The following is a 26270-nucleotide window of genomic DNA, read 5'->3' as shown; positions in this document are numbered from 1 at the left end:
GTTCGTATGCTCAAAGTAAATTGTTAAGACCAGAGCTGATTAGTACTTCTCTGCAGCCAGGGGCACACCACCAATACTGTTGTATCTGCAATGGTATTCAACATGAAGATAAAAAAGAGAGAGAGAGAAGGGGTAATAAATACAGCTACTCTCTATTTAATTGCTTGGCGTCAGCAACTATAAAGTGACAATAGTATCCCGCTATATACCTAGTTAAAGTGGATATTGTAACGGCATATAAATGATATGGGTCAAGTTATTACTTCCCGAAAGAGGGGAAACTCGCTACGAGGGGAACGAGTTACCGTCCCTGCCTTTCTCCTTCGATACCAGCCGTGAGGGGAACGGCTTTCTGAACTACTGGTGCCTGCACTACACTTCCCAGCAGGCTTTGGTGGAGGCGCCTGCTGGGGACGTCATGCCGAGCGCAAGGAGCAGCCGGGCTCGGCGTTTAGTGGCCTACAGGCACTCCACACTGCGGGACACGCACCAAAGAGGGGAAACTCGCTACGAGGGGCACGAGTTACCTTCCCTACCTATCTACTTCGATACCAGCCGTGAGGGGAATGGCTTTCTGAACTACCGGTTCCCGCACTACACTTCCCAGCAGGCTTTGGTGGAGGCACCTGCTGGGGACGTCACGCCGAGCGCCAGGAGCAGCCGGGCTCAGCGTTAAGTGGCCTACAGGCACTCTGCACCACGGGACGTGAAACAAAGAGGGGAAACTCGCTACAAGGGGCACGAGTTACCTTCCCTGCCTATCTCCTTCGATACCAGCCGTGAGGGGAACGGCTTTCTGAACTACCGGTGCCCGCACTACCCTTCCCAGCAGGCTTTGGTGGAGCCACCTGCTGGGGACGTCACACCGAGTGCCAGGAGCAGCCGGGCTCGGCGTTAAGTGGCCTACAGGAACTCCGCACCGCGGGATGTGCGCGGGCCAAGGGCGGGCCCATCCTTGCCCGTCATTGCCAGGAAGAGGCAGGGCAGGGCCACCCCCCTTTTCACCTGTTATTACGGTCCTCTGTACAGGTACTGTTGTCCCTTTTTCTATGTGTTATTATTCACTTTACTTTGCCGGTAGTTAAGGTGACGTTTTGACACTTGTATATCCCAATGTACTTTGCCTTGATGGACAAGGTGTGATTATTCCGTTCCCACTAAAACTGTCCTTGCAAGATTATCTGGACTAGAGACTCTGTCCCTTGTGCCTGGACTTTGCACCACACTTTGCACTTTAGCGCCGTTTATTGATTAAACATTTTCATTGTTGCTGCTAATTTGCACCTTGCACTTTGCGAGGAGTATAACTAAGGCCCTGAGGAGTCTTGATTTTGTCACTTTAGCAATTTGTGCTCTAATTTTGATCTGTACTTTGCACATCGTATTTTGCACATTGTACTTTGTATTCTGTATTTTGTATACTGCACCTAGTAATCAGGCCAATACTATCAAATCTTGTATCTTTTAGGGTCTGGTGTATCTCTTATAGTGTGCCCCAAGGCTGATAATAATGAGTAAACGGAAAACAAACCCAGGGAAAGTGTGGTTGGCACACTAGATGCCTTCATTTTGAGGTCTGAATCTGCCCTCATTCATGAAATTCAAATGACAGAACAAAGGTTATCCCTCGATCCACACTCCCCGATAGGTAGACTTTCCCTAACCCCTGCACTCTCCGACTCTTTGTCGGCACGAAACCAGGATGCTTCCTCAGCTAGGTTGAGCCCGCCCCTATCTGCACCCTCATCCATAATGTTAAACTTTGGTTCTTGCTCTTCTCAGGAGCATGAACCTACCCCTATGAAAATTAAGGCAACTACTAGAGGGCAGAAGGCTAAGTCCAAATTAGATTGTATTAATGAATCCCTCCCTACAAAAAGTAAGGGACGAGGGTATTCAAAATCAAAAAAACAACCCGTACAGGGAACCCCTGGAGGGAAAGTACCATCTGTCCCACCCACAAGTGTTACTGATGAGGGTAATCCCACCTCTATGAATCAGATTATGCCAAAGAAACTAATTGATAACACCGAGGAGGGGAATTTTTGGAGCAGGCTAGAAACTATGCTATCCACTTTACTACACCCTATGTTTCAAAAAATAAGTGTGATAGAAGCTAGGCTGGCCAAGCTGGAGGGGACTTTAGTCTGTAATCCTCCAGTTATGCCCCCAGTTAGCCCTCCCACACACATAGACGACACAGTCATGAGGGGCAAAAGAGCTGTGGGGGAAGGAGTAGGGGGTGGGTCTACTGTATGGTTTGCAGCAAATGGTGAGGCACAAGATAAGAATAGCTTTAAAAGCACCAGGCCCAGAAGTCTAGATACTCCGGCCACCTCATGCCAGCCCCCGAGTAGAGTAGGATCTCCCGTGACCCATAGGGAGAGGGTGCCAGAGGGTAGGGATAACCAGCTAATGAATCTTCCGATTATAGCTCTTCCACCTGAATCTACCCCATACGTAGTGGTATTGGGGAATGTACCCCCTCTCCCCGTTGGGGTAACGGAAGACTTTGTGCAGCTGAGAAACAAATTAAATCACTGGTTTACCCACAATACCACCATGGGCCACTGTGCATCCAAAAATATCCTTATGGCATGTAGGGTTAGTTGGATAGGGAACTCATGTAAATTGGACCCTGGAGATTGCATTATCGTAAATTTTGACAACCCCTTTACTGCTGGGCGCATTTTATCCAGGGACATTAGCCTCACTCCGCTTACCAGATCTGTTATCAAGGCTTTACCCTTGGGTTATTTTTACAAGTCGGCCCTCCACAGGGAAATGCCAGATAATGGCCTTAAGGCACGCCAACGAGGAGGTTGGTCAAATAACCCAGCTCCTAGGCAACAGCCTTTCGCCCTAGCCCACTTAGCTCCCGCCTCAGATGGGCAGTTATGTAGTACCCACACATTGGCGACAGATAACAGATTCGCTGCTTTATCCGGCTTAGAGAACTGCGATTGACTTAGGGCCCCTGTATCTCCCAGAACATTACCAGTCACATCTCTTCAGGCTCTAGGGGCAGTATTGCGAGTCATACAGCTGTGAGGCCTAATAATTTTTTATCTTGGAACATTGCTGCGCTGGCTAAGAAGTTTCTAGATCCTCGGTGGGTGAAGCAATACACCATAATTAGTCTCCAAGAAATGTGGTCGGTAGACTGTGACTTTTTCTTGAAAGGCTATAAGGCATTCTTTGTCCCAGCCACCCCATCGGCAAGTGGCAGACCTAGGGGGGTGTCTAGTTACTTATATCTAGGTGGCCGCTGACTGTAAGTTGCAGGTGACCCCATCCACATACTTGGGAATCCTGGCATTGTCAGCAAGTAGGGGGGACACTAGATGGGGAATCTTAAACTTTTATAACTCGGCGGTTCGTCCGCATGAGGCGTGTAATATCACCAATCTGGGTGCAATGATAAAACAAACCATGGGCCCTAGATTTTGTAACCTTTTGATTTCAGGTGATTTTAATATACACCCTTGCGGTAACCCGTCATTATCTTGCATCTCGGAGTTGGGCTGTCCCCGCATGAGAGGCTTTCATTTTGAACATCATCCTCAAGGGGAACTGTTGAACAATATGTTAAATGAACTAGACCTAGTGGTCACAATGTCTTTAACTGACCCTCATACCAAGTTCCCTGTATCAACGTTTAAAGGAACTAGAAGAGGATCATTCATTGACTTTCTTTTAATTTCTTCATCGCTACAATCCCTTTTTAATGGTTTTAACATTGTAAATAGTGAATTCAGTGACCATAACCCTTTATCAGTCTATATGTCGGGCCCACTTTTGACAAAAACTGGGGAGGTATTAAATAGGGGTACCCTGAAACCAACTGATGGAAAGCGCAGACTAAAATGGTCCTAGGTGTCTCCCATTAGTTTTTTTAATAAGGTGAAAACATCCTGCGCCCAGGAACTGAAATTATGTACATCTGAAAGGTCCACTCCCAATGAGATCCTTGGCGCCTACGAGGCAATAGCGCAAACAGTGGGGGAATTGTTAAGTGCTCCGGCTAGAGGCACTGTGTCCTGTGTCACATGGCCCCAGATGGTGTGACGCCCACTGCTCCAAATCAGCTAAACGGTTGAGGGAAGCTCTGGCAGCAAGACCGAGAATCCAATCTGAGGTCTGTGGCTGCTGTAGGGAATATAAGTTAGCCCTGGCCAAACGCAAGGGAGCCCTGCAGGAAGATGCCTGGAAGTAGTTGATCGACTCTAGCACTTTGAGGAACAGTGCCAGGTTTTGGAGTGTTGTGAATGGGCCCTTGTTTGATAAGGAAGGAGGGGCGGGCCTTGTGACTCATATCACAGAGGAGGAGTTGGTATGCCACTTTAAAACTATGGTTAAATACCCGCTTGAGCCTACTTGCAGAGAACCCCAGAATAGGAAGGATGCTGTGTTAAGTTTTGACAGGAGTGAGATCCTGGAAGCGATCCAAGGGCTAACTATAAATAAAGCCCCAGGCCCAGATGGGATCCCCCCCGGATTTATTCAAATCGGAGCCCTTGTTCTGGGCCCCGATTCTTGAGTCCCTATTTAATGCCGCGGCTAAGAACGGGTGTCCTCAGTCTTGGGCTTCTTCAACCATAGTCCTAGAATTTAAAAAGAGCAATAGAAACAGTACTCACTGTTACAGACCAATCTCGCTTATCAATTCAGTGGTCAAAGTGGTGGGTCGTGTCCTTTTACAGAGACTAACAAGCTGGGCGGATGAGAAAAAGATAATGTCGGACGTCCAGTACGGCTTCCGACCGGGGCGCTCCACTGTTGCTCAGAGTCTTAATAGATTTATGATACTGAACAAATACACTGTAGCACATCCTGGAACCATCCACCTTGCCTTCATGGACTTGTCATCTGCTTTTGACTGTGTTAACAGGGCTCAGCTATGGCAGTCCATGAGGGCAATGGGGGTGGAAAACAGCATTGTCCATTTTCTTGAAGACCTGCATTCATCAACCATAGCTAACGTCAGGTACTCACAAGATCTGCAGGTAACAAGGGACTTCGAGATTAAGAAGGGAGTCCGACAGAGTTGCATTCTGGCGCCTTTTTTATTTAATTTGTATATTAATGAATTAGAAAATGTGTTGAGGGCAAATGGAGCTGATTTCTAGGGGTGGGCGGAATTTGCGTAATTGCATTACGCAAATCTCCGCGAAACGGTAAAAAATCTCCGCGAACACGCAGAAATTCCGCGAACACGCGGAATTGCTTGTTCGCGATGCTTTTTTCCTGTTCACAATTGCTGTTTGCGTGCTCGGGGAGAAATATCTCGCGAACACGCATTTTGAGAACGCGAACAAGCAAAAATTTCGCGAAATTGCGGAAAGCAGACTTTTGAGCAATTTCGCGTTCTCCGCGGAACGCGAAATTACGCGAATTCCGCAAATTCCGCGAGCGGAACGGAATTTACTGCCCAGGCCTACTGATTTCCCCTATGTAGGACGGTGGGGCGTCCCCGTCTTGCTTTACGCAGATTACGCCGTCCTATTATCCAGAACTGAACTGGGTCTACAAGCTCTCCTGGCTGCATTCTCAGGTTTCATGTCAGAACGGGACTTGTCTATTAATAACTCAAAGTCCTATGTCATGAAGGTGGGGAAGCACATGAAGAGGAGCTTCCAGTTCAGAACTGGTAACAATAAGATTCCCCGTACGAATGTTTTTTCTTATTTAGGGGTCTTATTTGATGATCAACTTAAATAGGGCACATTATTTCAGAAAAAAAGGGATCTGGTTCGAGCTAATGCAGCAATTTTTAATTTTGCCTCAAAAGTGGGGAAGAAACCGACTGGAGCTATGTTGCAAGTGTATCAAGCAAAAAGTCTAGCCATAGCATCTTATGCAGTGAGATTTGGGGATACACGGCAACAGAACCCCTCCAGGTAGTGGAAAATGGGTTTTTAAAAAGACTATAATGTGTCCCGCGAGGAACCTCGAATATGGCAGTACACGAGAAACTGGGTGTTTCCTACCTAAGCGACACTCTTGCCTTGCGTCCTCTGATTTTCTGGCTAAAGTGTTGGTTAAATGAAGACCTAATCCTCACTCAGTCGATCCTAACAAAATGCCTGTCCCTAGATAATATGGCTCGTATTCCTTGGCTTAACTATATTAAAAGAGAGTTCGAAAGGATTGGGCAGGGCATCCTATTTCTTAAACCAGATGTTATTGTAAGAAAGGATGTGTAACTAACTAAGTCTGCCTTTCTGAGCTGAAGGCAAGCAGATCGGGATACAGTAGAGGTTCGGAAACCGAGTGTCCGGGCATACCTACCGCTTAAATCAACACCATTGTCAAAACCATATCTTATGGGGTCCTTGACAACACATGAAAAATTTCTTTTAACCAGGTTCCGGATGAACCTTTTCCACCTCCTGTTAGCAAGACCTAAGGGGGCTTCCAGAGGTCAAGTGCTAGCATCCTGTGGCTGCGATGGCATGTCTCCTCAGGATTTGCTGCACTTTATGTTTTTTTGTAACTTGTATGAAGTTCCCAGGAGGCATTTTTTAGTTCCTATTTTAAAGAAATACAATTTTAACCAAGTCAGACCAGCTCTTATGTAACTCCAATTGTTGAAGGATGATTGTATCATTTTTATAGTAGGGTTTTTAAAAGCATCTATGAAATCTCGGCACTTTATGGACATGTAGAGTCTACTCTTTTAGACATGTTTTTAGATTATTTACAGTAAGGTAAAGGAGTTTGTTTTTTAATAGTGTTAATATTTTATTGTCTCTATGTACTGTATTTGTGTAACTTCTATGGTTTTGCAAACAAAAACCGAATAAAGTTTATTGAACTGAACTACTTCCCGAAAGCTACATAGTCTGTAAAGATACTGATGAGACGTACATTAGTGGCTCCTTTCACTATATTGTATTGCTTTAAACCAAAATGGTCCTTATTTACATGACCTGCCATCGGCTCGTTAAGCAAAGGTACTTACAGAGTATCTAAAAATAGATGGTCAATCCGTTTGTGTTATCTCCATATGGATCATTTAACATGTAAGTTGTTCTATTAGATTTCTTCACAAGCAAAGCAGTGGCAGCGAGATAAAATTCTAGAAGAAATAATGATATTGTTTAGGACATACTGTATGTATATATTTGTCCCTGCGTATAAAGACAATGAGAACATGTACATCTTCTCCATTATTTTTAAATGCCCATAGTTAAGTCATTATTACTTACTTGATGAAGAGTGTACTTCTAGTTTTAAGTATGTTAATGAGGAGACACCAAAGATCGTTCAGAATTTCTGCTGATTTCTTATTTTCTTCAAAGTTTATCTAAGGATATAATACATATGTCCATGTATTTTAATTACACCTCACTCTAGTTTTGTTCATGCAAGAGGTCATATCAATAGCGGGCTTGGTTAACCCACCCTGAAAAAGTCTCCATGCTGGTATTCTATGTATCCCCAAGGGAGATAAGGGATATTACCCGTTGTAGATTTCACATGAGTTATCCCTTCTAGAGCTTACGTTAAGATGCAGAGGCTACGGGGAAGCCACACACCCCCTCTGTCCCACGGAGAAGAGAGCAATGCTGCTCTTCTGATATCTTTAAGTAGGCAAATGATTTCCGTGTATGAATGGCGTCTGACGTCATTCAAGCTGTGCCGGTCGGGCCCAGCACGCATAAACCTAGAAATATGACTATCTATTTGTCCAAAAAGACGGCATCCGTTACCAAGTGGATAGCTAGGCTCACTGTTGTAAATGTTAATCTTTCTTGTGCCACTAGTTGTAATTAGATCTCAACCAAAAAGCCCTAAAACCTTTTATTTTTATATATATGTGTAAAATAATTCCTATAGTAGCATATATGGTCTCATATTAGCATGTATGACGTGTTTGCTATTTTTGAATACATTTACTTGATCGTACGATTGATGCATTTTTGTGCAAAACAGACAGACTAGATTCTGGTACCAGGCCATATATACAATGGATGATTCACAGTGACAATTATGTACTCAAATATATCTAAATGCTTTTTATTGAGAGCAAAGTTGTAATTAGGCATGTACAGGTATAAATATACAACCGCCAATATCAATCTGTGGCCTTTATCTTATAGCAAATTACTATTAAGGGGCCGATTCCGATCCTGTATTTCTTTTTTCCCGCCCGACTCGTATCGGTAAATTTTTCCATACAAATCGTACAAGTCCCGTCCGACCCGTGAAGTACGATTCGTACGGGAAAAAGACAACTTTTCCCGATCCGATTTGTACGGATCGGCCCGATCCTTACAAATCGGATCGGGAAAAGTTGTACCAGACGGACCCGGACACTTTTCCATACAAATTGTAAAAATGCAGTCCAACCGTACTAGTACGATCCTGACCGGCTTTCCGATTTACGATTTGTACGGAAAACGTCCCGTACACGGGGAATGCAATTCCCCGCTACGAAGCGAACTTTGTACGACTCGTATCCTGGGAAAAGTTGTTCCCGGGGTGCGAGTCGTACAGGGGTACGAGTCATACAGGCATACACCCCCGTGCGTTGTGTATGTACGGTGCATACCCCAACATCGCGTATGTGCTGTGCGTACCCCCAACATCGCGTGTTGGGGTATGCAATGTTGGGGTACGCGATGTTGGGGTACGCGATGTTGGGGGTACGCACAGTACATACGCGATGTTGGGGTACACACCGTACATACACAACGCACGGGGGTGTATGCCTGTACGACTCGTACCCCTGGGGACTCTGCTTTTACAGCTGTTTTTGGCTCCTGTAAGAAAAGAGACGTACGGAGTGCCGTAGGGACGAATCGTACTTGCTGGGCTGGAAACCGCTGCTTAAATACATACAGACGTCGCGTGCAAGCTGTTCCGGATCAGAATCGTTGGTTTATTTTAGCTGTATGGTCTTTTGTATGATTTGTATGGAAAGAGGCTTTCTGTACGAATCGTACTTCCTAGGTTGTAAGAAAAGTTTACCGGGTACGAGTTGTACGGGAAAAACGCTCCATACAACGATTTGTACAGCCTTTTTCCAGGATTGGAATCGGCCCCTAAGTGTGTAAACTCAGAATGAGTCCTTATTACAGTGATGTTTTTAGAGGGATCATATTGTTCCCATAAAGATATATGATTGTCTATATACAAGTCTAGATATGAGGTTATCACTATGGTACTGGGGCCCTTATCCTATTGTAAATTACTGTCATGGACCTGGGCCCAAGGTATCTCCTGGTTCAAACCTTTTTTGAAAGTGTCGGGTGTAAATATCCAGTATACCTCACGTTTTTTGCGGATTGGTTCACTACTTTGATTATTCTTAGGTAAAATGGGTACCAGGATGAACCATTTGATGTCATCCTCGGCATGATTCAGTGTGACATAATGTCCTATCATTGGTGCTGACATCTTTTTGGTTCGAATCGCAGAGCGGTGCTCTGTGAGTCATGTGCTGAAACTACGGGATGTTTCACCAATATATGCTAGTCCACATGGACAGAGCAAAAGGTATATAACATTTTTGGTTTTGCAGTTAGTCATAAGTTTTACTTTTATCGTTTGCCCATTGAGTTGTATTTTATCATTTTCTATTGCTAGAGGGCAGATCTTACAAGTTCCACATCTGAAATGTCCTATTACCGGTGTCCTCCCCACAATACTTCTCTGTATTAGTTGTTTAACAGGGGGCATCAGTGATCTAACAATTAGAACTTTCAGATTTTTGTTTTTACGATAAGCAGATAGAGGCTTAGGGATTTTCTCTCCAGGTTCCTTGTCAGCATTTAAAATGGACCAGCTTGAGGAGATAATCTTCCTTATTTTTTCATTCATCATAGAATGCCTAGTGACAAATACTAGTGTAGAAGTTTTCCATTTGTTGTTACTTGTTAAAAGATGTTGTCTATCATAAAACCTTGCTCTTTTGTAGGAGTCTTTTATTAGTTTGCGCGGGTAGCCTCTTGCTAAAAATAAAATTCTCATCTCCGTTGCTCTTATGTCAAAATCTGCAATGGTGGTACAGTTTCTGCGTAAACGCAGAAACTGTCCAAAGGGGATGCTGTTTATCTGTGACTTCGGATGAAAACTATTATAATGCAGGAGTGTATTACGTGCCGTCGGTTTAGTAAATAGGTCTACTGATAGTTTGCCATCAACATTTTTAATAGTAATGTCCAGAAATTCAATCTGATTACTATCGATTGCAGATGTGAAACGTAGGTTTTGGTCACACAGATTTAACCATGTGAGAAACTCATATAGATTGTCCTTATTGTCTGACCAGATAAAGAAAATATCATCAATGAAGCACGACCATTTCCAAATTCATTCGAAGAATGGCGCAACTTCATTGTAGATATGTGTATGTTCGAATTTGGCCATGTAAATGTTCGCCACTGTTGGCGCACAAGATGCACCCATGCTTACTCTCTTTGATTGTTGAAATAGTTGGCCATTAAACTCAAAGATATTGTCTTCAAGAACTATCTTGAGGCATTTAATAATGAAATGTTTATTGCAGTCAATGTTCATGATCTCAATGAACCATTCCACTGCTGATAGCGCCCCTTGAATCGGTATGTTACTATAGAGGCTTTCTATATAGAGTGTTACTAGCCATTGTTGCTGTGAATTAAAAGGGACATCTTCTATAAGATTTATTATATGTTGTGTGTCTTGGACATAAGCCAGAGTTTTATTAACATGAGGTCGCAAAATGGCATCCAAATATTTGGATAAGGGTTCTGTGACAGAACCTATTGTTGAGACGATAGGTCTGTAGGGTGGATCCTTCTCATTTTTGTGTATTTTAGGGGTGCTGTACAGAAAAACCATTTTTGGATTCTGTACATTAAGATAATCATATTCCTTATCACAGATATCCCCAACTCTCAATGCCTTACTGGTAATACGTTGAATTTTAGTTTTTATTTTATCAGTTGGATTCCTACTAATTTTAGAATAAAAATTAGTGTCTTGTAACATATCATCCATTTTCCTCACATAATCTGTTCTGTTCATAATTGCGACCCCCCCATCCTTGTCACAACTTTTGATTGTTTTTGAGAGTGACTAAAGCTTGATATTCTTCCGGTTGAATATTTTAGGGGGTTCTTTGTACATATTTAGTTGCTGCAATCATTTTTTGATATATCACCTGTTCAAATACAATGGCCTCCGTGGAACTTGTTCAACCGTGGGCGTGAAGTTAGATTTTGGCTTTAGGCCCGATTTATTAATCTGCATTGGATACGTGCCCTGTTCTGTAAAAACAATTTTAATCGAATTTTTCGAAAGAATGCTGTTAGGTCACTAAACAGTTCGAATTTATTAAGACCTGAGTGAGGAACAAAGCTGAGACCTTTACATAAAAATGAATAAGTTGCTGGTGTCAAATCCGAGGTACTCAAATAAAAAAATGGAATTTCTTCTACTCTCGCCAGTATTGGGCATTGTGCGTTACCAGAAATTGATTCAGATTCATCTGGTTTCCCTGATACCTGGGTTGATGTTGAGGCCTCCAGTTGCCTCTGCGAAGGTTGCGCCTCACTAAAAAGACTGGGGAGCTTGATAAGGTCTTGATGTGTATCGGCTATTTCTATTCTCAAACGGATTAGATGGGCTATCATTATCGGAATCAGACGTTTCTGCGAATGTTGTAACTTTTCTGTTGTATCGTCTGTAGTCTTGCTGATCTTGTATCATACCTTCCTGTTGTGCATAATAGTGTTCCGATAAATACAGATACGCATTTTCTTTAGTGGAAAAACTGATATCCCTTTTTTAATTTATCGTTTTTCCTTTTGTGAAGATATTTCGTATATGAGTTTAGTTCTTGATCTATTTCCTCTAATGTTTTTTCAGCCTCATCTACAGCTACAGCTGTATTGTTTTTGATTTTATTCTGTAGTTCTAAAATTTCAGAGATTAATGTCTGTAACATTTCTTTTGCAGTTTCAATGATCAACATCATTAAATCACGCGAGCAGTGATTCGTGATCATTGACCATTTTTCCAAAAATTCTTTAAGCTGAATAAATATTCCTGGGATGTTTTTTACCCTCAATCCCTGGGGGATAACTCCTGCTCTTAAATATTCTAGCATGCATTGTCCATGCAGTTCTATTCTTTTAGTTTTTTTCTTTAGGGCTAAGAGTTTATTGAGATCTTCATTTTTATCTAGATTTGCGGTTGTCTGTTGGCCAAACACCCCCGTATCTCCTACCATTGATGCAAAGTCATCATCACTGAGGCCAAATGTCATTAAATTCGCTATGGTTTATATATGTTACCTGTATGTTTTTACACAATGTATAAAGAATAAGCTCTCAGTTGATTTTTAGATTTTAAGAAAAAAGTGAGAAATTTGTAATCGATAGAAAAAGAGACAGCGAATAATAAGGTAGCTTCAACAAGTTTTAATACTCATACAGTTCCTTGGGAACATGGACAAAGACAAGATAAAAATACTGGACATGCCTAGACAGGCTATCCCCTCACAGACAGGCTGAAAGACTTACAATTTTGAAAAAAGGGGACCCCTACTAAAAAACAAGGGTTAAATATCAATTGGGGTAAAACAACAAGCTAACCACAAGATATATATTACAATTCACTGAAAAGCATCAGGCCTAGATTTGTGTGGAAACAGTACACTTGAAATAAACATATATATGAAACTACAAACAATTATTTTGTGATACGAAATTATATTTCTTTATATAGTAAGTCAATTTTTTCCTTTTTGATAATTTCTTTATATTTTCATCTTACGTATCAAATATATATTTCTTTTTACATTTGTATCATGAGTCTTTTTGTACATGAATAGTAAAGTGACACAGATTGTTTTTCACAAACACAACATAACAGTGCTGTACATAGAAAACATTATTTCATTAAAAACCAAGAGAAGGAGTTATTAAACAATTCAAAGGCTGGCGGTTGATGAAAAGAAAACACGACGCGCGTTTCGGCGTTAAAGCCTTCGTCAGGTGGAACCGTCTCAACTTTCTCTATAAAAGTGCAAAATGAACATAATAAGATACTATGAAACTGAAAAAAATGTAAGGCCTGATCATATGATACTGATATACATTTGAGCATTGAAAGCTTCTGTTATATTAATATCTAAGTCCATATAGCCAAAGACACATGTATATATATTACTTGATTCATATTACACTTGCATATTGCACATGCATTATTTCTTATAGTGAAGCTAACACCCTATCTTCACTTCTAAAAGAAGAGAAAAGAACATAAGTATATGGAGATGTATAGGAAGCATTAAAGTGAATATACCATTATAGCTCCTAAAGAGGAAAAATACAGAACATAGAATTGATCACCCGTGCATAAGAAGAGGAAAAAGATAAAGATGTGTGGCCTATTCCCAAATGTTCTCTACACTGAGAGATTGAAAAGAATAACATCACTGTAATAAGGACTCATTCTGAGTTTACACACTTAATAGTAATTTGCTATAAGATAAAGGCCATAGATTGATATTGGCAGTTGTATATTTATACCTCTACATGCCTAATTACAACTATGCTCTAAATAAAAAGCATTTAGATATATTTGAGCACATAATTGTCGCTGTGAATCATTCATTGTATATATGGCCTGGTAACAGAATCTAGTCTGTCTGTTTTGCACAAAAATGCATCAATCGTACGATCAAGTACCTGTATTAAAAAATAGCAAAAACGTCATACATGCTACTATAGGAATTATTTTACACATATATAAAAATAATGAAGGTTGTAGCGCTTTTTGGTTGAGATCTAACTACAAGTAGTGGCACAAGAAAGAATAACATTTACAACAGTGAGCCTAGCTATACACTTGGTAATGGATGCAGTCTTTTTGGACAAATAGATAGTCCTATTTCTAGGTTTATGCGCGCTGGGCCCAACTGGCACAGCTTGAATGACGTCAGACGCCATTCATACATGGAAATCATTCGCCTACTTAAAGATATCACTTCTGAGCACTTCTGTGGAATTGCGGGTGGTACTGAGTCGCAGTGGGCGGTGGGTGAGGCTTGGGGCTGCCACTCTCCTGGGACGGTAGGAGTAGCTCTGCCATCTTGGAAAGGGTTGAAGTTAGCAGTGCAGCTGCTCAGGCCCGATCTCCCAGGGGCACAAAATTAGCCTGGATAGGGAGAACATAGTGGGTTGTGAATGCGCTTCTTTTAAAATCAGGCTAACCCACAACTTCACATTATCTGGCCCTCTAATTTATAGGCCCCCCGGGCCGGCAAGCGGCTTTAGGGAAGACCTCTTAAACAAAGTGGGACACTTCGCTAGTAAGACAGCAAATGTTACCATCATAGGGGATCTTAACCTCCACCTAGAGAACGGAGAGAGAGCGGAGATCGTCAGTTTCCTGGCAGATCTAGAGGCTTTCCAGCGGAGGCAACACATGCTCGAGGGTACCCACGTGGCCGGCCATTTGCTGGATCCCGTTTTTTCTAACCTTCATTTGATAAAAATGCGCCCCCGATCCCGCAGGCTTGGACTGACCATTTCCTGGTCTCTTTCTCTCTGCAATTGCAGAATGAGGCAGACCCAACTTGCACCGCTCAAGTTTTTAAATGCCCATGGCACAGGCTTGACCCAGAGCTTTTCTCTACCTGGCTATCTGGACATCGGCCTCAGCTATCTTCAGATGTGGACGTGGCTAACCGGTGTTTCCATGAATGGCTGACAGCTGCCCTGGATAGCTGTATTCCAGCTAAATGGAGAAGGAAAGAACGCGGGCCATCTAACCCATGGTTTAATGATGCCCTTTCTCTAGCTAAGAAGTGCTGTAAACAGCTGGAGTGTGTTTGGAGACGCTCGTATGATGCAACAGCAAAACTTGAATATCGGATGGCCCTCAAGCAATATCATAAGTGTATTCGGAGAGCATGGGCGGAGTTTGTGGCCAGTAAAATTCTGGGCAGTTCTAACCCTGCTAAGACCATTTTCTCTTTGTTGGATGGCATGAAGAGCACAGGAGCCATCAGGGCTTCCCCTATTGCCTCCAACCATCAGTGTGATGAACTAGCTCAGTATTTTGTCAACAAGGTGTAGCAGATTTATCTGGCTCTCCCAAAGGCAGCTCTCTTGTTGGAGGAGGTGGGTCTAAAAGGGGGAGAGCATTTGGGGGTTGCAACTTGGTAGCACTTCCTCTCATAACGCCTTTGGAGTTTGAGGCGTTATGCCTAAAAATCAAATCGGGCTCCCCGGCTGACCCAGTGACCCCCACTCACTTCTGCCAGTTTTATTCTCTGATTTCGGACGTGAGTTTAGATCTGGCTAATCTGTCTTTGCTGACTGCGTCAGTTCCACGGGCATGGAAACATGCGAAAGTTGTCCCTCTGTTAAAAAAACCTTCTTTGGATGCTGCTGAACCGGGTAATTATCGACCAATTTCCCAGTTGCCTTTCTTGGCTGAAGTGGTGGAGGCACATGTGAATTCCACATTGGCTAACTTTGTTGAGCAACATGCCATATTTGATCCAGCCCAGGCATAGCACTGAATCCGCGCTTTTGGCCGTGTCGGAAGCTATTAGGGGCAGTCTAGACGTAGGGGACTCGGCGGCCTTGGTCCTTCTGGACCTAAGTGCCGCATTTGACACGGTGTCCCATAAGATACTTCTTAAACGCCTACAGGACATTGGGATCAGGGACTTAGCTTTGGCCTGGATTAAATCGTTTTTAACGGAAAGATCTTTTCAGGTCTTGGCACCCCCTTTTTCGTCACAGGAGTTTGCGTTGCATCAGGGGGTACCACAGGGCTCCATACTGAGCCCTCTCTTGTTCAATCTATATGTCAGCCCCTTGGCAGAGCTGGCTAAGGGAAGGGGGTTGTCGTTGGTGTTGTATGCCGACGACACCCAGTTGGTGATATCCTTCTCAAAGAAATGCACCACCAATCTAGACAAATTTAAGGATGATCTTCTATCTATCTCCGACTGGATGGCAGCTAATTGCCTATAGCTTAACTCCGGCAAATCAGAGATCTTGTTATTTGGGAAGGACCGGGAGCTGTGGTCCGAACAACGTTGGCTGGATCGCCTCAAACCCGCCTCACTTACTAAGGAAACCGTAAAAAATCTTGGGGTATGGTTTGATCACGGACTGACCTTCGATAAACAAACAAAAGTTGTTGCGGGGGTCTATTTCGGACTCCTGCGGGGTCTAAAACCTTTGCTCGGGTTCTTCCCTCCTACGGTGCGCCAGTCTATCGTCCAGGCGTCTTTTTTGTCAAGATTGGACTACGGCAATTCCCTCTACCTGGGAGCGACTAGGGCAAGCATCAAGCGCCTCCAGAGGGTTCAGAATGCGGCATCACGGATTCTGGTCTCATTGCCTAAACATTGCTCAATAGCGCAGGTTCTCCAATGGACAAATGGATACTGAAGTACCGGGGATTTTAGGACCCCAGCGGTGCCAGGGGTAGCATCCTATGACTTCGTTTTCCATGTTGGCGTAGTATTATAAAATTCCACTCTCATGGTAATATAACAAAGAACTTGGCAAAGAAGCTGAAATATGAAAAGACATCTTTATTAAACTCAAATGAGTGAGACTACGTCGCACAGAAGCCTTAGCAACTGAATGAGGCAGTCTCCAGAACAAAAACCAGTATTCTATTTTATACAGAATATTACGCTTTGGGCAACACCGCCCCTGTTTTACAAGTGGTCATTCACATATTTTGGCTTCAAAGAAAAGGCAGAGTCATGGTGACAATCCCCCATTCCTGTTTAACCAGCCCACAATTATTTACCCAGCGAGGCTCAGATCCCACATCAGATATCGATAGGCCCCAATAAACATGAGCATCTCCTGTTTGGGAAACAAGCCATAAAGCAGGAACAGTCAGGTGTGAAAGAGATTAGCTGGAGGCTCGTGTTTAATGTAAAGGCTTTATGGTGTGTCAAGCCCTGATGCTAATCACAGGTGGCCAGAGGACGGCGGGGAGCTCGTGAGACCGGACTGACCTGGGGCAGCAGAGCCAAGCTGCCCAGGTCATAGAGAAGTCAAAGGAAGGCACATGTGCTCTAAAGGCCCGTATTTGCTTCATAATATGCCCTATGTGAGGGCAACCATAAGATGGCCACCGCTCTAAGATGGAACCCATGTAGTGATGTATAATATCGTATACATAGTGCATTTATCAATGAAACGTTATATAAAGCACTTGTACATACCGCATTGGCCATTCGCGGTTTGCTAATACCGGAAGAGACAGGGGTAGGGCCCTGCCTCCTACGCGGTCCCAAATTTTAAAGTACCACAGACCCTCCTTTTGCCCTTACATAGGCAATAACTATACTCTCATCAATCCGAGTCTAGGTCAATATTCATGAAGTCATGGAGATGTTGCTGTAGCATCATCCTATTACTTAGCTCGTTTTCTGATACATGTTTCCTTACACATGTAGTAGCACAAAGGCCACATATGGCGGGACAAAATAAGGAATACCTCTGTCTGTAGTAGGCGGCATAAGATCACACACCCAATAATTAGTGATGTTCATTATTAACTAATGTTGATGCAGAAGCTGTAAAAAAAAAATTGCTTATGAATTCTAATCTTTTAACCTGTCCATGTTCAGGATAGGGTGAAAAGAGTACAAAGAAGCAGTGGTAGGAAAAGACACAGGTTGGGAAGCGGGTGCAGAAGTCAATTGAGTAGAGAAAAATGATCCCACCCATAAATGACAATGTCATGCTTGAAAAGACACTAGAAAACACGTTATTAAGAACATATAAACAACGGGAGAAAGTAGTAACCACTATTGCAAATGAAATAATAGTTTTTCACAACCCTAAGCAAAAAGCAAATCCCAAAATTATATAGAAACATTTTTAGGGCTCAGTAATTTCAGTAATTCTTGTATGTTCAGGTGAAACAGTGGTGACCCTCATCAATGCTCTAAGGTGAAAAGGGGGTACTCTTTCCACAGAAAATGGACTTTATTCTGCTTATACTAAACAGAATAGTACTTTAAAACAATGCCAGCAAAACAATCTGTCTCCTTAACACCTACTCTATACAATCACACGGAAACCTCTTGTGAAACCACCTATGCCCAGAGTCCGTTCAAAAAGCCTCTCTGGCAGGCTTCTATTGTCCATCAAATCTTCTTTTGTTGTTTTCTTTCGCATGGGCCTCTTCATTCAAGCCTTTCATGAGAGAAATACTATTTAGTTGGAGTGCCCTCCTGGCAAACACCCACAGCTCACACGAAAGTCTCAATGTCTCAATGCAGTGCGCCAGTATCTTTCCTTTGCGGCAGGCACTACAGGTAGTGTGCTCTCCATTGATCAAGGGCATAGGTTATCTCGTGCAGACCCGGGACCATTCTCAGGCTCCAACACTCATCATTCAGTGTCAGAGGACGCTCGGGCTGTTCTTTCATGGGCCCTAGAATTAGTGCCTTTTGTCAATCTTGGATCCGCCGGTGCACTGCACTTCCATTGGAGCAAAGGAAAAAGAGGGGGGTGTGTGGCCAAAAACTCAGGCCAAGGGGCTCAAGGGACTGCACACTGTCAGAGGTTACCAGCACATGACAGGCGCTCTTGTGCACTGAAATTCTGGTTCTGTGGCAAAACCAGCTCCTCCTTCTTTTCTGATGTTGAACGCCTTCTGATGAAGCAAGTGCGATGCTTTAAACATTTTATTGTATAACAAGGGGACTGCAAACAGGTGGCCTGCGGTCTTTCAAAGGAGTGGCCACACGCCATGGGACAATTTTGGTCTAGAATACACTGTCATTCTCAAAAAGCAATACAAATATAAAGGCAGTAGGCAAAACAGCGTCTCTAATTTTTTTCAATTAGGTTTCCGTGTGAGAGCCTCCATCATCTAAGGGTAGATAACTACACGAGAATTCTGTCTACATGGATGTCTTCACATATGGTGGCATTGTGTAATGGGGCAAACGCATTTTTTTTTTCAATGATTAGGTGTGATGACTTCAGCCTCTGAGATTTCCCTCTCCAAATACTTGCTTTGAATATCAGTGAAAGTTGGCAGAGGTATTTTCCCCAGCCAAAGATCTCTTGTATCTTGGTCCTCAACGATGTCCTCTTTGTAAATGTCTCTAAAAAATTCCAGAAAAGCGTTGCCTATGTCTGAATTAGAGGATCTAAGGTCTGTCTCGCCTTCCACTTTTATCTCTCTAATATAGTTTTTAGCCTGATCTGCTTTCACTTTCCAGGCCAACAGCTTCCCTGCAACCTCCCCTAGCTCGAACTGGGCAAGTTTACTCACCTCCCACCTCCTTGTGACCCTCTCTTGAAGGATAAATTCCATCTGATTCTTGAGATCCAAAAGCCTACCTTGCTCAACAACTGAACCTATAGAGAGGCCAATATTTTGTTCTATTACCTTCATCTCAGATTCTAAACCAGTGAGCTTTTCCCTATATATCTTCCGCCTATAAGAGGCTCTGTTGGTAATGACGCCTCTGAGAAATGCTTTCAGTGCCTCCCATACCATAGTTATTACAGCAGAATCCAGATTTATCTCCAAAAAGATTTTACTTTCATCTGCTAAATGCTTGATTTCATCTTCATCTAATAATATCGTATGATCGAAAGACCACGTTGCATATCTAGGCTGCTGATCACTTCTTAAAGAAAATAGGCTCACTTAAAAAGGGGAAGGCAGCAGGTCCCGATGGCTTACCTGGTGAGATCTTCCGGGTGCTCTCACCAACTTTGGTTTCAACACTTACGGCCCTCTTTAACGAGATCTTAGTCAAGGGCAATACTCCTCCCAAGTCATGGAATGAGGCAATCATTGTGTTGATACTCAAGCCAGGTAAAAACCCGTGTGAGTGCGGTTCATATCGGCCAATCTCACTCCTCAATAGTGACTATAAAATCTTTGCAACCATCTTGTCAGCAAGATTAGGGAGTGTAATTGGGTCTATTATACACCAAGACCAGAAGGGATTTATAAAAGGGCGACAACTGGCTGAGGTGACAAGGGAGCTGATTGGCGCAATTGATATCGCCACTACTTTTTCCACTACATTGGCAACCCTTACGTTGGATGCTACCAAAGCGTTTGACAGGGTTAATTGGAGTTACCTGGACGCGGTTTTGAAGAAATTTAATTTTGGGAAATTTTTTTGCCGCACTATCTCTCTGCTGTACGGGGCACCATCAGCTAGATTATTAATCAATGGAGTCTTAACAGAGCCTTTTACTATCATGAGAGGTACCAGGCAGGGCTGCCCTCTCTCTCCCTTACTCTTCGATCTGTATATAGAACCTTTTGCGCAGGTCCTGAGAACTGACGTGAATATTCCACCATTTAGATTTGAGGGGTGGGAGAGGAGGGTCGCTCTGTATGCAGACGATATTCTTATTTTAACATCTGACCCGGGTCTAGCATTCCCAACGGTTATTAAAAGGGCTGAGGAATTTGGTCGCTTTTCCGGGTATGAAATCAACCCTGGAAAAACAGAAATTATGGCATGGAACATCGCTAGTGAACATCTGAAGACGACCTCCTCTATGAGATACCTTGGTATTTGGATAACACAGGACATCGAAAATATTGCACAAAGCAATATGGTTCGAGTATTTAAGGATTGTAGGAATATTTTAAAATCATGGGCCCATCTCCAACTTTCCATCATTGGGAGGGTAAACCTCATTAAAATGTCTATCCTGCCCAAATACATTTTTCTCTTTAATACTATCCCCTTGGTTTTCGACTCTAAAATCTTGAACAGATGTCAGAAAGAGATAAATTCCTTTATTTGGAACTATAGAACCACCAGGCTTGCATGGAAGAAGCTGAGGAGGAGAAGAGAGAAGGGGGGGCTGGCACTTCCAGATATAGAATATTACGCATGGGCTTTTATGCTTTCATATTCAAGGATGCTCTTGAAGTCTCCATCTAACATCTCACTGGGGCTAATGTATAATGCAATGTTAGTGGGGGCGGAACTACCATTAGACGGATTTTTGTTTAAATATGGAGACCAAAAATTTTTCAAAAAGGTGAAATTAAAAATCTTAAAATCTTTGGCTAAGACCTGGGCATCGGTTAGGAAGAACCTGGGGCTCTCTTATTACTCCAACTATGCACCAATCTGGGACTCCCCAGGCCTACCGGCCTGGCTGAAAGACCAACTGGCCATACCTTTGAGGGATGCAGGAATTGTAAGGTGGGGGGAACTTTTGTTAGAAGGCGATATTATATCTTGGGACGATTTGTTGGGTAAGGTTGGATCCGGATTGGCAAGATTTAAGTATATTCAACTTGTAAGCTGGGTCAGGGCTCTTGGTGAAAAAGGGGTTCCTTTGGGTGCCATTAGCAACATAGAACAACTACTGGTGGAGCGGCAAAGGGGGGGTAAGGAGGTTGCCTTGTGGTATTGGAGTTTGTTGGAAGATATTGATGGCGATTTTACCCTTCCTGATGATCTTTGGGGAAAAGATCTGGACTATAATTGCATAGAGGAGTGGATTAAATCTTTCTCGATATTATACAAAATTGTGAAACCTGCATGGTTTAGACGGAACCATCTTTTCACAGCACATCGGGCCTATCTCTCCCCGTTAAGGCTTTCAAAGTACCAGCAAAATAAAAAGTGTAATAAATGCAATCTTCCCAAAGCATCTGATATTCATATGTTTAAAGATTGCCCCTCTATCGCCCGGTTTTGGGATGAAGTAATAACATCGCTGAACTCCATGCTAGATGCCAACCTGACTCTCACCTTGCCATTAATAGTTTTTGGTTTGGATTCTAATATTATGGGCCAGGCCAGACTCTTTTTATTCTATGCAATACTTCTGGCTAGAAGACAGATTTGTAAAGTCTGGGTCGACCCATCTGCGCCTCAGCATGCCGGCTGGCTGACGTCCCTGATCGAGACATCAAAGATGGACTTAGCCAGGCCAGGCAACAAAGGCAATCGAGCATTTTGGGACATTTTGATTCATCATAGATAGGGCGCCGGGGTTTTTTTTTTTTTCCCCCCGGGTCCAATGATTATGCCTAAAAAAAAACCCTAAGGATCTTGGGTCTTCAATCTCCGGTTTTTACTCCATTTAGATCCTATAGCTGGGATGTGTTTCCTCTTCTGGCTTACCATCATCCACCAATATACCATCGTGCTTAGGTTCGGTTGAGGAATTAATCATGTCTTCTACCGGTGGGCACGCTAGGTGGTCGGTGTACGCAGAAAATGAGGGATATGGCAAATGAGGACAAAAAATAAAGAAATAAAATAAAAAAAAAGACAAGAACTAGAGGGTCCTGATATTTGCATGATTAGAACACATCTGATCCCACCAAAAATTAAAGCAGCAGGAACAAAAGGGTAAAAACCACATTAAAAATAGACATTGAAAATTCGTCATGTTCAAAAAGTAAACGTAAGATATCTCCTTTTGAGATGGAAAACTTGTCTTACTATAATATTGAGTCAGTTAACCAGTCAGGCTGGAAAACATTGAAGCAGGCCTAAGGAAAATTCTTGGAAACCAGTCTGGCCATACAAAAGGGAATTATACATAAACATGCAGTCTGGAAGTGTGTACCTGAACAATACACCTACAATAATAAATGGGCTGACTGGTGAAAGGAATACGGAAAAGGGAATTGGAACTAGGACACAACTAAAATCCCCAATAACTAAGCATGATGTGACATTGGTCAGGGGAGAAGCAACGAAAGGAAAAAAAAAATCTATAGGAAGACCAAAAATTATTTGGGTGATAGTCAGGCATGTGACACAACACCAAGAGTACGGGTGATACACAAAGGCCAAAGTTACATACATTTTAACTCTACCGCTGGCGGCTACACCATATACGGTAATCTTAGGTAATGTTCCAGTTCCTTCTTCAGGGAAAAATGAAAACCTAGTTTTCTTTTAAGGAACAAAAGCCATAGGCTACTTAGGAAGCAAAACATCATTAACTAATGTAATATAGAAATTAGGCCACCTTGAGTCACAGATCTATAATTTCATCCTTAGGTCCAATCAAGGATACATAAATGTAAGGCTGCCTGTTCCTTTAAGGGAAAGGGCAGTAACGTGACTAACTACAGGTGACACACTTCGATCCTGTATATCTCTTTCATTTTCCTTACCATTATAGCCAAATAGACATGCACTGGTAAAGTGTTGTCTCTCATGTTCACAGCATGAAATATCATTAGCTGTGGAATTTAGTAACCAGAACAAGTTCAACCAACTGTTGCGTAGCGATGGGCATCGTCATGACCATCCCCTCACAACACAGGTAAACTTGTAATAGTATCAAAAGCAACAACAAAAACAACGAAAACATGCAAAAAATAATAAAAACGCACAAAACGTCAAGCCATCAGATATACTTGCTGTATATCAAGCACAAAAAGCATAGACAAAACAATAGCATATGTAAATAAGCGGTGACACACAACACCATGTCATGTACTTTTATGCACTGTAAACCTGCAGCCCAAAACCCAATATACGGGCCTGTTTAATTTGTCAGGTTTAAAATCCTTACCCTCCTTTTTGACAGTAGATCCCCAGGCAATGGAAATCTGCTGTCAAATTTAACTTTACTGTCTCTCTTCTAACATACGGGACCAGCAAGAACAATTCATGATAGGACCAAATACACAAAAATAAATTTCCATTACTTAACTGTTACCCTCTTGTCAGTCCTTGCAACATCCAGCCACTTTAAGTTTTACCTTTCTAAAAATAAAAATCGTTACACTGACACTCCATATTAATTTGGCACCTACAATTTCCACTGTGAAAAATAATCCTTAATTAGCAAAATCGCTCTAACTGAGGCATGTAGCCTTCAAAATTTTTAGAAAAAGGCTGCATCTTGTTTGCTATCTAAGACTTAATGCAACACTTCGTTTTCTGGTAAATAACACAAATGTATCAGTTCTGCAAAGCATTTAACATGATGTTTGGGCTTTCAAAGAAAACCCCTTTTCTATATTTACCCTTTGGAATTAAGTTCTTTAGTTTTAGTGATGTTGTTATGGAGAAACCTGAAACCCCAGCTTTAGAGGCCCGTGTAGCAAGGTCATTCTGCATTCCACAGAGGCAAGGCCCCAATTTAAAAGGTCATAAATGTCAACTCCATTGTTTACGGGAAAGATAGCATCTCAGCAGCGTGACCGAGCCAGCCTCTGCAGCTCTCCCAGCCCCCAGCTTCTGCCACTCTGAATTTGTCAAAGCCAGAAGGCCTTCCTAATTCCTCCTAACTTGCAATAATTCACTCTATTGTGAAAAATAATTTCTCCTTTTTAGGCGCTAAAAAAATTATCCCTATTCCCAGATTATTAAACTACATTTACTGTGAATAATTCACAAAACTTAATGACACGCATACCAGTTTTTAGAATAAATGCTTGTTGCAATCCCATGCAATGGTACACATTTCATTAACCTTATTTTCACCCCTACTGCTAGAACCTGCAATCTCATCTTTCCCCTCCTACTTACTCAAACCGTCACCACATTCCTTTTGATCCCCTTCGTCAATACAACCTTCCTCACGCTACTCTTCATGTCTTTATTACTCCCCTTCATCATCTCTCTTCCCTCCAAGGCATTCTATTATCCCAATTGTTCTTCTCCTTTCTACATATTACCTAGTTCTTATAACCGTAATTCTACATTTCTCCACCCCTCTATCATTACTGGCTTCATCATGTACCTGCTCACAAACATCCTCCGTTTTCCTTCATCAAAAAAAAAAAAAAAATTCTCCATTTCTCTTTCCCCAGCTGTTTTTAAACCTTCCGCCCCTCCCACTTAGCAGCCTGTCCCCTGATTTCTACGTAATGATCACATGCACCGCTTTTTGACTCTCGGGCTTACATGACATACTGCAACTCCCATAATGCTTTTTCTAAAACACGTTATCAAATACTGAGTACGTTTAACGTTTAATGTAACATTTCATTACTTCTGTGGTTATTATAAGAACCTTTTCCAATTATATGCAGCAAACATTCTATAAAGAGTTTTTCTTTTCTTCTGACACCAAAAATAAACATGCTTGGTGAATTAAGATGTTCCGCCTTGCATGAAGATGAATCACGTAATTGTCAATCCATTTCTACGGAATACACTTTCTCTGTGTGGGTGCTAACCCGATTAAGGCCGTTTTTTATTAACATCAAATAGTTGCGGGCTGCGACACCATATTTTATTTAATTTCTCCAAGTTTTAAAAAAAGGTCCTATTTTTCATAGCGTGCTCAGTAGTATCGTGCCCAGCCTAACAGACACAGCTAAAGTTAGAACCTTCAACCCTGATATTAAAACAAGCCTGTGTACTGGCACATTGACTCATCGAATCATAAGAAGGCACAACCTGTGAATATATATCAAACCTAAATATATGTATTTACTGAAGCCTGAGACACTTTAAAAAGTACTCTGAATGAAAGAAAATGCAGTTTAAACAGTGTTTTTACCCAAATTCGACTTTGATTTTTTTGGCATTAAAAAATGAATATCCAACAATATTTTTGCATAATATGCATTACCAGAATGTCTATTACATAACCCATGAGTCAGGCATTGGAAATAATAACTTATACTTTATAAAAATGAGCTTGTTTGCGCCTGCGTCAAGGGAAAAGTGTACACACGAATGCTTGCCATTTTAGTGATGCAACACAACTTAAATCAAATTCTAATGCTAGGAGGCCATAGTATGAGTATTAAGCTTTATAAATATCAAAAAACGATTTTGAAAAGCACTTGTTTTTTAAAAATAATTTTTCCATGATTAATAATTTTCTTTAAAAAAAAAAATCCCAATTATTCGTTTTTGTGATAATTCCATGTATAAAAAACAAGCTGCATCCCTTGCCTATCATTTTGGACACATTTAACTCACAAGCCTAAGCGCATAAGCCCAATTTGAAACGCGTCACATGTTTGCGCCACTTTCATTTAAAAGGACGGTTATGCAAAATTCCACACGTGTTTAACTGGGAAAGTGCTGGCTGAATGAACATTCCTATCAAATATACTGCAGCTGAAAAGTTTGCCTGTGAACATCTAATACAATGCATCTAAGGAAAATGCTGTAAATTTATTTACTTTTGCAAAAATAGATAATTTCGTTTTTGGGGCCTTATTTATATCTATTGAATGTGGTTCTAATTTTATCCTTGAAGCATTTAACGGCAGTTTTGTATATGTGCACAACTGCTCATTCTATAAATTAAATAGCAACACATAACTATTTTAGCACATCACATTTTTCATTT

Source organism: Triturus cristatus, chromosome 5_1 (assembly GCF_964204655.1).
Source record: "Triturus cristatus chromosome 5_1, aTriCri1.1, whole genome shotgun sequence".
In the NCBI taxonomy this organism is placed as follows: domain Eukaryota; kingdom Metazoa; phylum Chordata; class Amphibia; order Caudata; family Salamandridae; genus Triturus; species Triturus cristatus.
Note: the sequence above shows the minus strand (reverse complement) of the source record.